The following is a 15,818-nucleotide window of genomic DNA, read 5'->3' on the forward strand; positions in this document are numbered from 1 at the left end:
TTCTAAAATTTTTTCTGGTTAAAACGTGCTTTCTAACTTGTGTTTTCAATTTTAACGGCTTTTCCATGGCTTGGCGACCAAGGCAAAAAGTCGCCAGTGGGGTCTTACACTCAAGCTGTTCCGTTGTGAAAATTTACAATCCTACCTAAAATCAAGAATAAACATAACAACGCCTGTCAAACACTGTTAGAAAGAATATCAAATTACGGGCGCATCGTGTCGTAGACGAGGTGGCCGAGTGGTTAAGGCGATGGACTGCTAATCCATTGGGCTCTGCCCGCGTGGGTTCGAATCCCATCCTCGTCGAGAAGTAATTTTAGGTAAAAAAATTGTTCGCTAAAGGGGGTTTTATCGACTGTTAGCGATGAACTCTAACGTAATTTTTTTTTATTCTATAACGTAATTGTTTTTTAAATCTTTTTATTCATTACAATGAAGGTATGATGCAACTAGTAGGAAGAAAACAAATTTTATATGATTATTGACGTATTTCCTTTAACTTGTCATCTAGAATCCCTACCATCTAATGCACACTAATTCTTATAGAAATGAATTCATTTAGTCATAAATCTGTTTAGTAGTGTCATAAATCTGTTTTCTTTACTATGCGGCCAAGTCTTTATCAAATATTTAAAAAATATGTAAGGATATTTTTACGAAATGTGACGTTACCGATAATGTTGATTTACAACTATTTGCAATAAATAATGGAAACTAAGCCCGTCCCCCGCACGAAGCCAATTATTTTAGTAACAGTAATTTATTACGTAAAGTGGGAAAAATAATTAATGTAAATATTGTCACGTATTTATTCAAGTATAAGTTCCATTACTAAGGGAAACAATTGGAAAATTAGTGAAATAAAATAATAATTTATTGAAATGGTAGTTTTTTTAAACGACTCTGAAGGAAAATGGATGATATATGATAATTCCTACTTTTTTCTAAGATTATTTTAGGAATAAATTTTTTTTCCTGGTCCCTTCTTTAAAGACGTTATATTTTCGGAATGCAAGATGTCTCAAAATTTCTTAATATCTATAAAAATACCAAAGCATATTTTTAATAAAATGTGGATTTTTCTGTAATGTAGCTTTTTTTTTCTTGACACAATTATTTCATTCAGAAATTTGTGATATAAAAAGAGACTTAATTTTATCTGTTCAAGCTTATATTCATAACATTATTTTGTCCTTTGCCTATAAACTAACTACTTAGCATTAATATTTTACCTAATTTTTAAATTATTTACTTATCTTTTAAAAAGATTTTGCTTTTTTCAGCGTTAATTTTTTTTTTTTTTTTTTTTTTTTTTCCCCTAGCTTAATAGCACATTTCTCCTCATGACATACTTCTCCAAATTTTATTATTGTTAATAACGTATTCTTCACCTTTCAAATTTTTCTTGAATAAAAATTCAGATGGTCTGTTAATCCTTTCAGTATGAAGAACCAAATGCTGTTTTTTTTTTTTTTTTTTTTTTTTTCTTTATCTAGAACAACACCACTGAATAATTACCAGATATTTATTTTTTATGTTTTTCAGTAAAAAAATTTTAAATAAATTCCGAATTACTGACAATGCTATCTATAATTATTTACAAAAAGTACAAAAAATAATTTCCTACCCCCTTCTCTGAAACTACCTGTTACAAAAATCAGTATTAACAACCATTAAACAAATGAATTTTTACATAAACTGTGGAAAATAATTAATGTAAATGTTAAATTGAAAATAAATGTAAACATAATAAATAAAAAATAAAATATAAAATAAATAATAGAAAATTTTTTAAAAAGTAAGTAATTTACACATTGTTAAAATAATTTATTCAAATAATGGTTTATTCTCAAAAATAATCAATTTAAATATTTCTATCTTTCTCAACGAAAATTTCAGTTCTTCTACAACTATTTTGCAGCTTCCGATAAGTTCCTTTTTCATTTGATACTTTTATACTTTTTCTTGAACTAATCAATTTTATTCGTTTACTTATTTTTATATTTTAAATAGACTGTATTTTCTTTCTAAAAAAAATAAATTAAATTAAAATTTTAATTTAATAATTAAGCTGGCTTTTAATTTAATAATTTAAGCTGGCTAATTTTAATGATTTGTTCTGAAAAATATTTAAATTAATTATTTTAATTAAATTAAAATAATTAATTATTAATTATTTTAAATTAAAATAATTAATTTAAATATTTTTCAGAACAAATCATTATTTGAATAAATTATTTTAACAATGTGTAAATTACTTACTTTTTAAAAATTTTTCTATTATTTATTTTATATTTTATTATTTATTTATTATGTTTACATTTATTTTCAATTTAATATTTACATTAATTAGTTTTCACAGCCTGTGTAAAAATTCATTTGTTTAATGTTTGTTAATACTGATTCTTGAAACAGGTAGTTTCAGAGAAGGGGGTAGGAAATTATTTTTTAATTAAAATTTTAATTTAATTAAACAATGGATAGTCGTAAAACAATGGCTACCAGGCACCGGCGAGATTCGAACTCACGATCTCCTGTTTACTAGACAGGCGCTTTAACCAACTAAGCCACGGCGCCCACAAACCAAGTTCTTTAAATTACCCTGAAATCAGTAGGTGCAACAGCGACATCTAGGAGCGAATAGTGAAGTTATGAACATTTTGCTAAGGTGCAAAGAAAAGAGCTTGTTAACTAAATAGTAACATATTTACATATTGAAAAGTCTTTTCTCATAGATAGCTTTTTCATCAACCTAACCGTTGAAACAAGTTGTTGTTTATTTCAGTTTTGGTCTTAGACGGAACACCTAAAAAACTTCACATCTGCGCAAAACTTTGTTCTAATACAGTTCGAAAATACTGAACATTCAATATCACACGTAATGATTGATAATGTTATTAGTAAATTATCAGGTTATTTAAGATTATCAATAGTTGTTTTAGTAAGCTATTTTTTATAACACATTTTTTCGCATATGTTATAATAATCGACTATGTTAAAAAGCAGGAATTTATCTGTTTTAAATTTAAAGATATTAATAGCGTTATATATTTAATATTCGTTATTAAATCACGAAATGGGATACTTCTGTGTATGGAATTAATGTAATTTCCTCTTCATAATTTTATATGAAATGAATGAATTTCACTGCTTTTAAAAATAAAGTGAAAAAAACTCCACTTTTTGATTCCATTTAAAAACAGAGTGAAAAAATATGTTATTCTCATATCTAGTCAATGCTTATTAATTATGAGAATACATGGATATTTATTTTGTCTTTGAAAATTTTAATACAAGAGGAATTCAGAATTAAGTTTCGTTGATTTTTCTTGCCGTATGGAATGAAAGTGTATCTGAATACACGGAAATAACAGCTTCGGACACGCAATACGAATTATTTAAATTATTCTAAACGATTTGTATGTTAATGTTCTATAGTCAGTTTTAATGGAATCTAAAAATACGTGCGCAACTTCATAGAAATTAAGTCAAAGATCCGCATTCGCGCAGCGTAATGTTAAGTCCATATCCCCCGCCTCTGGTGATTTATTTTGAAAATGTATTCAAAAATCAGATTAGATCCTTTCATATACCTGAGCATCGCTTTAGAGAATAAAGACTACCATTTTTACCACAAGGGATGATGACCTCCGTGTTTCACCTGATGTACCATTTTTACCACAATATACTTTTATTTACAGAACAAATTTTGCATGCAGCATTGCTCTTACGAATCGTAGCTTCCACTCAAAACAGTTTTGGCTCACACAGCTAGCGCATGTGCAGTGACAAAGTAGAGTTTCAAAAGAAGTTTGGCAAGTACTGGCATCATTGAATAAATTAGAAAGCTATTTCCAACATATTCCTCCCATTTGAATTTATTGGGAAGTAAATTCACATACCTATTAAACATAATACATGCATAATAAATAGTACATTATATAATATTTCAAACAAATACTAGAGATTACACTATCGAAATGTAAAATTACTCTTACCAAAATGCTGTGACAAAATTCGAATACAAATTACCTGAAAAGTCAGCATTGCACACTTCTGCTAAAGATATGCTAAAAGATAGTACTAAACTGGGAGGGGAATCAACTCATTGTACAACATTTCACAGACGTATTACTTGTCTCACAGATCTACCACTAGTGGTTGTCAAAGGAATAGTTTCTATTGCATCATTCTGGACTGGATTATCCAGCTCAAGTCTGTACAGTCTTTCTACTGGTATCAGGGATTTAGGAGTCTTGTTTATCCATCATGACCAGGTATCAGTTTTATCACACGCAATAGGCTCCAAAATGCACGTTTCTTGTTGCTGCCTTCCAGTAGAACAATTTCACCCACCTCAAGAGGTTTAGCCATAGAGTTTTTAATAGATTGCTGATGTAATTGTTCTAGATATTCTGCATGGAATCTTACTCTTAGTTGTTCTCTCGATTTTTTATAGAAACGTAGCTCGTTTGCATATTATTATTATTGTTTTTTTTTTAAATCCACCATATTTTTTCGCAGCCCGTGTCGGTAATCCCTTTCACTCTGCTTTCTTGCCATTTTTTTATCCTAAACATTAATGTTTGCAATAAAACAGCTGAGATCTCGGATCTGTTGACGAAAACATTGACATCATTTTCCGCATCTGCAAGTTCGATTTGTTTATCTTCTTTTAACTGGGAAGGAATTTGCTGACACATTACTGCTACATGCCTTTTCTGACAGATTAAACACTTAACCTTCGACTAAACAGTTTCGAGGAATGTGATTTTTTGTTAAACATAGTAAAAGCAACCTTCTTTAAATATTAAATCCTTTTTATCCTGATATGTAAGCTACCTTTAAGCACTTTTCTGTCCAATGAGGTTTATCACAAAATAAACAAGAATTCTGAAACTTTTTAACATGATAATTTTCTTTAAATTTATCTCCTATGTACATATCATTACTAGTAGGAATATTAGACATATCATTAGTATAATTTTTAGATTTCCTACTTTAATCAACAGAGAAACGGACTAATTCAATTCCCTCTTCGGGTAACATTTCATTTTTCAAAAACAGAAGAATAGATGAAGGAAACGGTCTTACCTTGCTGTGGCTATTGGGACTAACACTCCTGTTTCCTCTGCCGCGTAAAACACGTATTTATCTATTGTATCGCCAAGAGATTTCACAGCACGCAATTTTGTTTCCAAATTGTCTTACAAATATAGGCTAAAGTCCTTCGTTGCGTTATTATTATTTACCAATACAAAATTCAATAAATCGCGAACGTATACTTCTATATGAATACCTTTACGTCCAAAACAACTCTTTAAATGTTCAAGAACTTTCGACTAATCCTCTTTAGTTGTGGAAAACATTTCACTGTTTCTCATGCTTTCGATTTCGGAGTAGTGGTTTGATTAAGATATACGAATTTCAAATAATCACCCAGAACTGGATCTTCATGTATCTTAGTAAAACTTCCCAGAAATTCAACCAGTGGTGAATTCAATGAAATTTATTTTCGGAAGCTTTAAACTCGCTAGTGCTACTTTTGACGCAATAGTTCTGGTTTCGTTTATACATTGAATGCTTCAGCAATTTTGTTCCCTATTTACACAGTGCCTTGCTTCACTTTCGTCCTAGATGCTATAATTTCTCCTTGTAATTCTCCCATGACTCAAATGCTTTTATATATTCTTCTTGCGATGCTTTAGATTTCGATAGATCTAATATTTTTTTAATCCAATTGTTATTAGTTGAATTCCTTTATCTTACAGAATTTTCAGGGACGATAACAGACCATTGCTGCTCAATTCTGATTAAGTGTTCATACAAGCTGTTATAGGCTTTCATGAAGGCTGCACGCAATGGAATTCTTTTTACTTTCAAGTCTTCCATTTCTGTATACTTAAACGGTCAAAATGTTCGTTACCCTGACTAATGCGTTCTGTCTGACGGACGCCACGAATTATTGTGGTGATCCTTGTTTTCAAAATGTATTCAAAAATCAGATTAAATCCTACATCATACTACATAGCGTTAGAAAATAAAGAATAGCATTTTTACCAAAATACACTTATACATATCGAATTTTGCATGCAGCGTCGCGTTTACAAATCTTAGCTTCCATTCAAAATATAGCTGCGGTTCACACAGATAGCGCATGCGCAGGTGACAAGATAAAATTACAAAAGAAGCTTAGCAAATACTGCCATCTGTTGAACAAATTAGAAAGCTATTTCCGAAATTGCCAGTGAGCATCGTATGGAGGCAGGAAGTCAGAAGGAGAAGCCCTAACCGGTTTTCCCCATACACTGCTTTGAAGCACTGGCGATCCGTTCGTAGCGACCAAAACATTCAGTGACTTACCATTAAGATCAATGGGTTTTGACACGATCGGATATAAATATTTTGCAGTTACGTTGTAAATATACATATAAATGTAAAAATTTTCTTTTTCTAAAATATTTCAGACTTCTAAGTATTTGAAAAGAATATATTTTTAAACAACATTTCATTCTGAACGGAATTAAATGCTATACAGAACAGTTTGCTCAGAACGGTTTAATTTGAATAAAATATTTTCATAAGTTTTCATTAATTACATTAGAAAAAATTTTAAGGTAATTCGATTTTACTCGGTTAAGGATTACAAAAATTAAGATCAAAATAATAAAATGGTAAAGTAATGTCAAAGTAATTTTAATATTAAAATTATGCATTATTTCCTTTCTGTTTATAGAGCTTCTTTCTAAAATACTTTCTCAAATACGACATGATTTTTTAGCTTCTGAGGCATCTTTCAAAGGGAAAAATCGAAGTCAATTTATAAATAATGCTCTATTCTGTTCGCTATCGAAAGCAAACTTTCCAGAACGCGCTGAGAAAGAGGTTCTTGAGGTCTTTGATAAGGAATAATATTGAAGTGGTATCTGTCGTAAGATGCCAGTAGCCATAATTTTTATCTGAATTTTACGGGTTTATTCTTCATGTACATCTTACAACCGTGCCTAGCAAAATAACGCACCATTCTTTCATCAAGTGTTAGATTTTCTGAAAACACTCCGAACTGTTTCAAGGCAATATTCTGTTTTTCCAACAATGGTCATATTTTGTAGTAATAATAATCTTTAACAATTTTAGAATTGTCATTTAGAACATAACTTTTGATATCACTGTATCGATTCCTGGACATAGCCTGACTCACTTAAGTTTTACCAGTGTCGGCAGCATTTTCCCAATACATTTTTTCACTTGGTAAAATATGATATCCACTGTAAAACAAGATACCTAGGAATTGCTTGAATTCATTTTCATTGATACTGAAAGAACGATCATTCGTTTGTTTTGCATACCGGTTAGTTTCTATATGATGTCATGTCTTTAGCCATCATGTGAAAAAGTTCAAACAGAGTTTTTCTGAAATCACTTTTACAGTAGTTTTATGGTCTTAAAAACGAGTACAGCTTGGTGAAACCATAAATTGGTGTTCACATTTTTTTCTAGTTAAGGACTTTTGCTTCAAAATTAGGTGCATAAGAGTTTTTTTTTTTTTTTTTTTTTTTTTCACTGTAATGGTACTGATATGTTCAGTCTGCGACGAAATCATCTATCTCTTCTTCCTCACTAACTGAATTAAATTCAGAGGGGGATAATAACCATTTGAGTCTCATCAGAGAGAAAATTCACATATTCAACAGCCTTTTGAGCTGCTAGAAATTTTCTTGCCATTTTACAAATATTGATCTTTCGAAGACAATTAAAATGCTCACTCAAGTAATAAACAGGAAAGTAACTGATATACTTAAGGAAGAAAAGTACTTGGGTTTATTTCTCTCAAAAGAAAAACCGCATGTGCAGTTCTATAGAAAGTTTTCATCGAACGTCAAGGCTTTGAATGCCCGTCACAGCTTTGAATGCACTACAGTCCAAAAAGAAACTTTCGAAGCTAATTTCTATTTAGACTGTTACTCCACACTCATGTCCATAAATTAAGGATAATGCGAAATCAGGCAAAGGAAGAGTTAGAAGCAAAACAAATTTGACTTATTTGTAAAGCTTATTTATTAAACAAAAGGTAAAGAGCAAAAGGAGATGCTATATGTATGATACTATTAAAAAAATTAGCGATTTTTTTTCTCCCTGGAGCAAATTACAAAAAAAAAAAAAAAAAAAAAAAAAAAAGCCTATTTACAAAAAAACAATGTTACATGGTTGGTATAATTGTTAATACATTGTATGTCTCCCAAACGATTTTGGTGGGGATATTACACCACTCAAAAACCAATGATCTCAGAAGTTCCGGTAGACATGTAGGAGGAGGTTGACGGGCTGCAACTCGTAGGCCAAGCATGTCCCACACGTGCTCTACTGGAGTCAAGTCCGGTGAGAATGCTGCTCAGTCCATACGGGTGATATCCTCCGATTGAAGGCATTCGCTTACGATTTTTGCACGGTGAGGACAGCCGTTGTCATCCATAAACACAAAAGGTGCGACCATGGTACCCCGAAACAAACGTACATGTTGTTCCAGAATGACGCCCCAATAGATTTGGCTTGTCATGGTTTCAGTCTGAACATGCAGGCCAGTTCTGGAAGCCAGAATAATTCCACCCCAAAGGAACACTCCTGCACCACCGTAACAGTGTTGTGCAATGATATTTTCTTGGTGGTAACGGGTACCTGGAGCTCTCCATATGAAAGTCCGGCGAGAATCAGACAGCAAGCTAAACCTGGACTCGTCGGAAAACATCACACAAGCCCACTGTTGTGGTGTCCACATGCTCTCTACTCCAGGCTAACCGCAGGCGACAGTGAGTTGCAGTAAGTGGAACGCATCTGACAGGTCTACGAGAATGTAGACCAATCTACCCTAAGCGTCTGTACACGGTCTGCCTTGAAATTGTCGTACCAGTGGCTGAAGAGAGCTGACGAGACAGGTCTGAGGCTGTGCTCCGCCTGTTTCTTTTGGCGGTAACTGCCAAATACCGGTTCTCATTCAGAACTCTGGGGCGACCTGTGCTGTAACGTCTACTCACATTACCATCGTCTTGGAATCGTTGCCAAGGCCTGGAGATGACACTCTGGGCATTTCTAATTTCGTCTGATACTTCCAGTTGGGTACGCCCACAATCCAGACGGCCGATAATTCTACCACGTAAAATATCATCCAAATGCGTCCTTTGTGTCATAACTATTCGGTTAATGCACTGAAATGCTTATAAAGCGCCTGCGAACAATTTTACTTCTTTGCCTGTATTCCTTATATATCACTCTCTTACACTCTCGTCATTGTGACGTACCATCGGTGTCATCTGGTTACTTCCTGAAATTTGTATATGATTCTTGAAGATGTGTGTAGTGATTTTACAGGTGATATATTTATTTTAGAGTTCGCTTTCCGCATCACTCCGAATTATCCTTAATTTATGGACATGAGTGTATTTTATACTAAAGTAATAACACTTGCTTGTATTATTGCCACATCACAAAGATGAACTTTCTTTTACTCAGAAAACCCTGTTTCAGAGGTTGTGAGACATTTTACTTTTGTAAAATAATACAAAAGAACCCCACAGAAAATTCCAGAATAATCTATTTCCTAATCTTTCCATGTGTCACTCTACTGTGATTGTATGAATTGTTAGTGTTCAAAATTTGTTTGAGGGAGTGCGTTCTATGAACAAGGAGAGTGATGAGAGAAAAAAATTTGGGTATCAGACCTTTGTCCTATTTAAGGGACACCTATAAGAAACAAACACAACAGTGAAAAGGAAAAAGTTTTTCATGGATATTTTTATTTCTACAAATATTGCTATAAATCTACTAGTAAAAATGTACACACCTGTTTAGAAAATATATAGATTTCAATCCTAAATAACGGCTCAAAAAATAATCATTTTAAAGGATTTCTTAAAGCCATTTTTTTAAGGAAATTAAGGAAAACATGCCTTCAATGCAAAGGGAAGGGAAGATGTTGTGACTCCTATTAAGTTTAGAATTTTCCATTTCTTTTTATTTAATAGTTTATTTTGTAATTAAGTTTGATGTATAGGAATCTGACAATCAGTTTCGAATGTTGTGATCGGGAAATTCCCGTTCTTCTAGTTATACTTAAAATCGATTTTAATTCGATGACGTCATAACAATACTTTTGCAACTTCTTTTTCATTTAACTTGCAAAGGATAATTCATAATAGGTATAACGAGCATTTTATGCATGTATACGTTTTTAAATTATGAAGTGTTATTATTAATGAAGCAAAAATAATTATAATTTTATTTAATCCTTAAAAAAATAAATAAATAAATAAATAAATAAAAAGGGAAATTTATTTCGCAACTAATTACAAAATGAGGCTTTATTTCCTTACAGAAATTATATTGCGTGTCTTTTTCGCGTTTGCCGAGTTAATTTTTATCGCTTTTAGAATCGACTTGCCTTTATGACATCAGTTGTGGCGTAAGACTTCAATGACCAGTAGCAGCCTACAATGAAAGCAGCTGTTGTTTGTAAGCGGTAAGGGAAGCGACGTCATATCCATACCTTACTCAGCAGAAAGAGAGGGGGGGTGGCAGGACAGGCAAGAAATGCAGGAAAAGCTTTTCTTTCGCTTTTCCTCTTCATGTTATCTCCAAGGTCGGCTGCGTGCTTGCTATTGTCGTGCGATAAAACTTTTTTTGTTGTTGGGACACGCGCAAGCAATTTTTCCCCCATTTTGTAATAGTTTTTATTTTTTATTTCCATAGCTTCTCGACTTTTATTTCTTGAGCTAATCATCCGAGCGGAAAGTTGATTTGATTTGATTCTTATGGAATGAGAGCTGTGCATTTTTGATTAATCTGACCAAAAAAATTTTATGGTGAACAAAGGTTAAAATATTTAATTTGTTAAAAAAATTTTAAGTAAAATTAAATGTTTTACATTTCGCAAACACTAAGAAACTATTTTTGCTCAGAAATTAGATTTTCACCCTTTATTACGGATGGCATGCAATAAAATATGTTTCAGATGTTCATCGTTATTGCAGAAGAGTAATTTTATAAGCATTTCAGTAAATAGGAAACAAGAAAAAAATAACAACTTGAAATTTGAAAATTACAAATAATAGACTAACATTTAAACAAAAGAGGTTGTTATTTAAAAGCTTTAAAACTTAAAAAGAATTTCAATTTTAAAACTTTAGCGTAATGTCTCGAGAAGTTTACTTTCTAAAATTTCAAAAAATTAATAATTTAAATAAATTAAAAATAAAAAGTATAAATTTTTGAAATTAAAAAGAAATAACAAATTGAGGTTAATATGCAGATTTCAGTTTCACCCTAAAGCAATTTTTTAACTTAAAAGTTATGACGCACTGGTGGCCTGAAATACACTAGGGCCAAAATTAAGGTTACAATCAGAACACATGTGATATCTAAAAAAGAAAAGAAAAAAAAAAAGGTCTTTGTAATGAAATTTTGTATTCAGATGCTCAATATTATGAGATAGGCAATAGTAGCATAACAAAATAAACAGGGTAAATGTTTTAAAATATGCAAATGAAAGCACAAACGCCCACTTTTCATACCTTACAATAGATTTTCATTTTGTAAACAAAGCTATTGGTCATAAGCAACAAATTCCATCATAAGCAACACATTCCATCGGTAGCAACAACACCCATTCTTCAGAGAGTCCTGGAAGAGCACTGATGTCATGGCAATGCCTCTATAGTAGTCAACGTTAGATTCATGTTCGGGCTACTTCATTAGCAACGCCATATGACCAATATCTTCTTCCAGAAAAATCACCAACTAGTTGAGTTCTGTGTAGGCTTGCGTAATATCCATAAAATTAAAGTTTTCTGTTACAGTTCACCGGAAAAGCCTCACGTAAGGTTCAAGAACTTCATTCCTATAACAACTGTGCGGCGACAATGCAGAGATTAAAGACATGCAGTAATATGCGCTCATCATCCTTTCTGCGCAAGGATTTCATTCCCGCCAAAGAGGCCGATATCTCTTAACGGAGCCAAGTAGTTCTTTCCAGATGAAGATTAGTCAAGATTCATCGTGTATACTGGATTTGAACCCATCATTGAAGAATTCATGCTCTTAGTCTTATTGTGTTCAAGAAGAATGTGCTTGGCTCTGCAAAAGACGGGCTTTCTTGTTGAAGGAAAACTCATACCGCTAATCCCCGAGCATAAAGCGGGCCTTCTTAGCTAGGCGCAGGCCCGGGACGCGTAATGGCAAACTGCACATTCAGTTGATCAATGTTAAACGAATTCCGCATACTGCGCATGCCCAGAAGAGAATTTGGCGTAATTACGACTTTGGTACAATTTTAAAAGAAGATAAATACGGCGTTTGGTCGATATTCTGTTATCTGGGCGTAAACATTTCGGGGGTTTAAAACTTGTTAGGTTGTAAGTTTCTTTATTACTTAGAGGGTAACTATCGATTGTAAACGACTCAAATTTTCGTTTAAGAATGATTACAAAACAGGAAACATTACAGGATATATTAGCTGAATCTTTATTGAATATACTTGTGAGGAATAAAAGCAATTGCGTATGGTAAATAACTATATGTTTCATTCGTATATACTTTACTTTAACAAATTAAAAAATAAATCCAGTTTAAATTACTGAATTAAAGTCAAGGAAATTATTATAAATAATTGATATTAAATATAACGTTTATCAACAAAATAAACCAAAATGAAGTGAAACAGAAGCAAATACATTAAGCACAAATAAATTTCGGTAGTATTGTAAACAGTCGATAAGACCTACATGATGAACAGGCTTGTGTAATGGTTGCTTATGCTTAGTCGCCAGTATTTCCTACAACGCCAACGGTACACCACTGAGCATGCGCATTAAACAAAATTCGTTAACATTGATCAACTCAATGTGCGGTTTGCCATTACGCGCCCGGGGCTAGACATTTTGCTGCCCGGCGCAATCTCTGCGAGTCCTAAATTAAACTTGTGTAAAATTACATATGCCTTCCCTTAAATTTTGCTACCCACTATCACCACTAAATGCTAAAAATTTTGTCATTCCTAAATTTTGTTGCTTTCTCTAAATTCCAAATATTTTGCCACGCCTAAATTCGGTTGCCCAGTGCATCGGTTTTGCCGTCAACACTGACTAGACAGCTTAATACAGTTTGCCTAGACACTATTATTTCAGACTTAGGAGAGAGGTTCTGGTGTCATTTCTTTATGGCATCTTGCATTTAATGCCATGTACCACTTCTCTGCAAGTGTCGTGGCTCTCGGACTGACTGATCCTTGGTCCAGTTTTGTGATTTTTCTTACAAGAAACACAGTTCTATAGATGAATTTCACAAATCCAGAAACAAATGACTTTTATTCTTAAAAAAAAATCCTTTTAACCTTTTAACAACTACTAGATGCTTCCATTACAGTTATCGTTCCATTGTTCTCCAAATTTTATATTGCATCATTTGCTTAAGTTGTGGTGTTGCGTGGCCCCAACTGCCGCAACAGTAGTAGTGATTGCTATGAACTGGAAATTACACAAACTCTTAAGAAGGGTTTAACTCCCTTTTTATTCCACTTTAGAAGTTACAGATGCGTTCACTTGACGCTCACAAACTACGCCGACCCGGCGGTTAAATAAAAATAAGGAAGTACAACTAAAAATAAATAACAAGTCACTACCTATGAGGCTCTATAAACGAGACTAACTTAACCGCGTTCTAAGATACAGCTGAGATTTCAGCAAACTTTCTGAATAAGAAGTTGAAAGATTCAACTAACTGCCGAAGTAGGCACACAGGCCGAAACGCGCGGTTCTTAAATTTCTACCTAGCAACCTTCACGCTCGTGAATCAAGAAAGCACACCTACAAACTCGTTTCTCTTCTATCTAACTCAAAATACTTCTGCTAAAAATTTGAATACTCTGCGCGTTCTACTAAAATTTACATACTCTGGCATTTGCAATTCCAGGGGAAAGTAAAGGCTTGACAGGAAAGATAGCTTAAACTTAAAATAAATGTTAGTTAAAAGAAATATAAACCCTACAAAGTGTTAGCAATAAATGTAGGTAACCCTCGATTTACACGACAAACTGGGTTCTCCAAAAATACCGTACAAACTGAAATCGGCAGTTGAATTCATAATTCGCCCTGAAAAGAAGTACACACGTAATAAATTTAACAAATCCATACGAAATAACATTATTATTATTATTATAATTATTGTAAAATAAAAAGGTATGTTCATACATATTTTTAAATAAAAATGCATTAATTCAACAAAAAGTTATACATAGCATAATAAAAAAAGTCTGACGTGAACACCACCAGGAATGATTTCCTTGTACGGTCTGTTAAATTATACAATTTTTTTGCTTCTCTTGATTTAAGCTTATCGAATTATTCTAACCTACGTATCCTAACTAGTCCCTCAAGGCAAGTTGAAAATGACATCAAAAACTGCAAATTTTGAATATCTCGTTCAATTTTCGTCGTACGGGAATCAAATTTCTTATAATTTTATTTTTTTCATAACAAATATAAAACTTTCCGAAATATAGGTATAGGAACCGGAGGACCGTATTAAAACTTAAATTTTGTTTTGCCAAAATATTAATATTTTCGTCATTTAAAACACTTATGTAATTAGAAGCACATGATGACGACCAACGATTGTGAAAGTAAAGGCCTTAGCATTCTTTGAAAACAAATTTTGCCCTAGAACTGTTCAAAGGCAATACTTATCAGCTTATTAATACAACTGAGACCTCAGTAATCAACAAGACTTTCATAAAGATTAAAAATTTCTGTAGAACACAGGTGCAATGATAATAAGCTGACTTTTTCTTGTTCGAGAACTTTTGAAAACCTTTGCGGGTCACTGTTACTTCTCCTTTTCATTTTGCTGCGAAGAAGAGTGCGTAACCCGTGGGCGCTGAATGTCTTCATATGTGACGACTCTGTAAATACAATACAATATTCAAAGCTTCATCGTAAAAATAAGCTACACACAAGTAAGGTGAGAGTACCCGCTCAGCTCATCACATACAGTGGACTGTGTTGAATTTTATCATTGAAATGAAGATTTCTGTTGCACAAGAGGTTTTTAAAAATTGTACTCCTTCACATGGGTTATTTCTTTGGCTTCATAGTCTGAGAACATACTCGTTTACTTTGATACGACAGATCGGAATGTTTCTTGTTGAAACTGACATGCTACTTCAACATGTTGTATTATACCTTGTGCATGAAATCCCACCGGATTTTGTACATAAAACTTTCTTCTTGATGTGATCAAATATAGTCCATCGCAGGAAAAAATAAATAAAATAAAATAAAGTAAAAAATATAAATAAATAAATAAAAGCTGTGTTGCTCTTGTGCGAATAGGTTTGGCTAGGTTTTTTTATAACAGCAAAACAAACGAGGATTAAGAGAAGTGATGCCTTCCTGGAAGACTTTCTTGGAAGGAAACTGGTTCTTGTCGACGTTACACATGAGGAGAACTATGAAAACGCCCATGCAGACCGTTCGCTTGAAACTGAACCCAAGTCGAACTACCAGTATGCCGCGACTTACCGGTCGGCTGCTGCTGGGCAGAAAAGAAGTAAATGCGCGTTCGCATATGCAATCAAATTAGCCACATTTGTACATTTTTATATTAAACAAAATTAAGCGTATTAAATCAAAAATGTCATCATTTTGATAGCATAATTATGCCATGCCATAATTCTTATGGTATTTTTTAATTGTAGCTATAATTCAGAAGCAGTAATAACTTATAATTTTAAAATGAAAATATAAAAAAATACTTTCGTGATAAATAGCAAA

The 15,818-nt window shown here is 32.7% G+C and overlaps 2 non-coding genes across 2 annotated transcripts; one reads left to right on the forward strand and one right to left on the reverse strand.

Annotated features, from left to right (window-relative positions):
* Positions 1-224: 224 nt before the first annotated feature.
* On the forward strand, positions 225-306 carry TRNAS-GCU (transfer RNA serine (anticodon GCU)). The gene has a single exon. It is a non-coding gene; the product is annotated as a tRNA-Ser (tRNA).
* A 2,197-nt stretch (positions 307-2,503) lies between these two features.
* TRNAT-AGU (transfer RNA threonine (anticodon AGU)) lies at positions 2,504-2,577 on the reverse strand. The gene has a single exon. It is a non-coding gene; the product is annotated as a tRNA-Thr (tRNA).
* Between the last annotated feature and the right edge of the window lie 13,241 nt (positions 2,578-15,818).

Source organism: Stegodyphus dumicola, chromosome 5 (assembly GCF_044657685.1).
Source record: "Stegodyphus dumicola isolate Sdum_Otavi_A_Nest chromosome 5, ASM4465768v1".
Lineage (NCBI taxonomy): Eukaryota > Metazoa > Arthropoda > Arachnida > Araneae > Eresidae > Stegodyphus > Stegodyphus dumicola.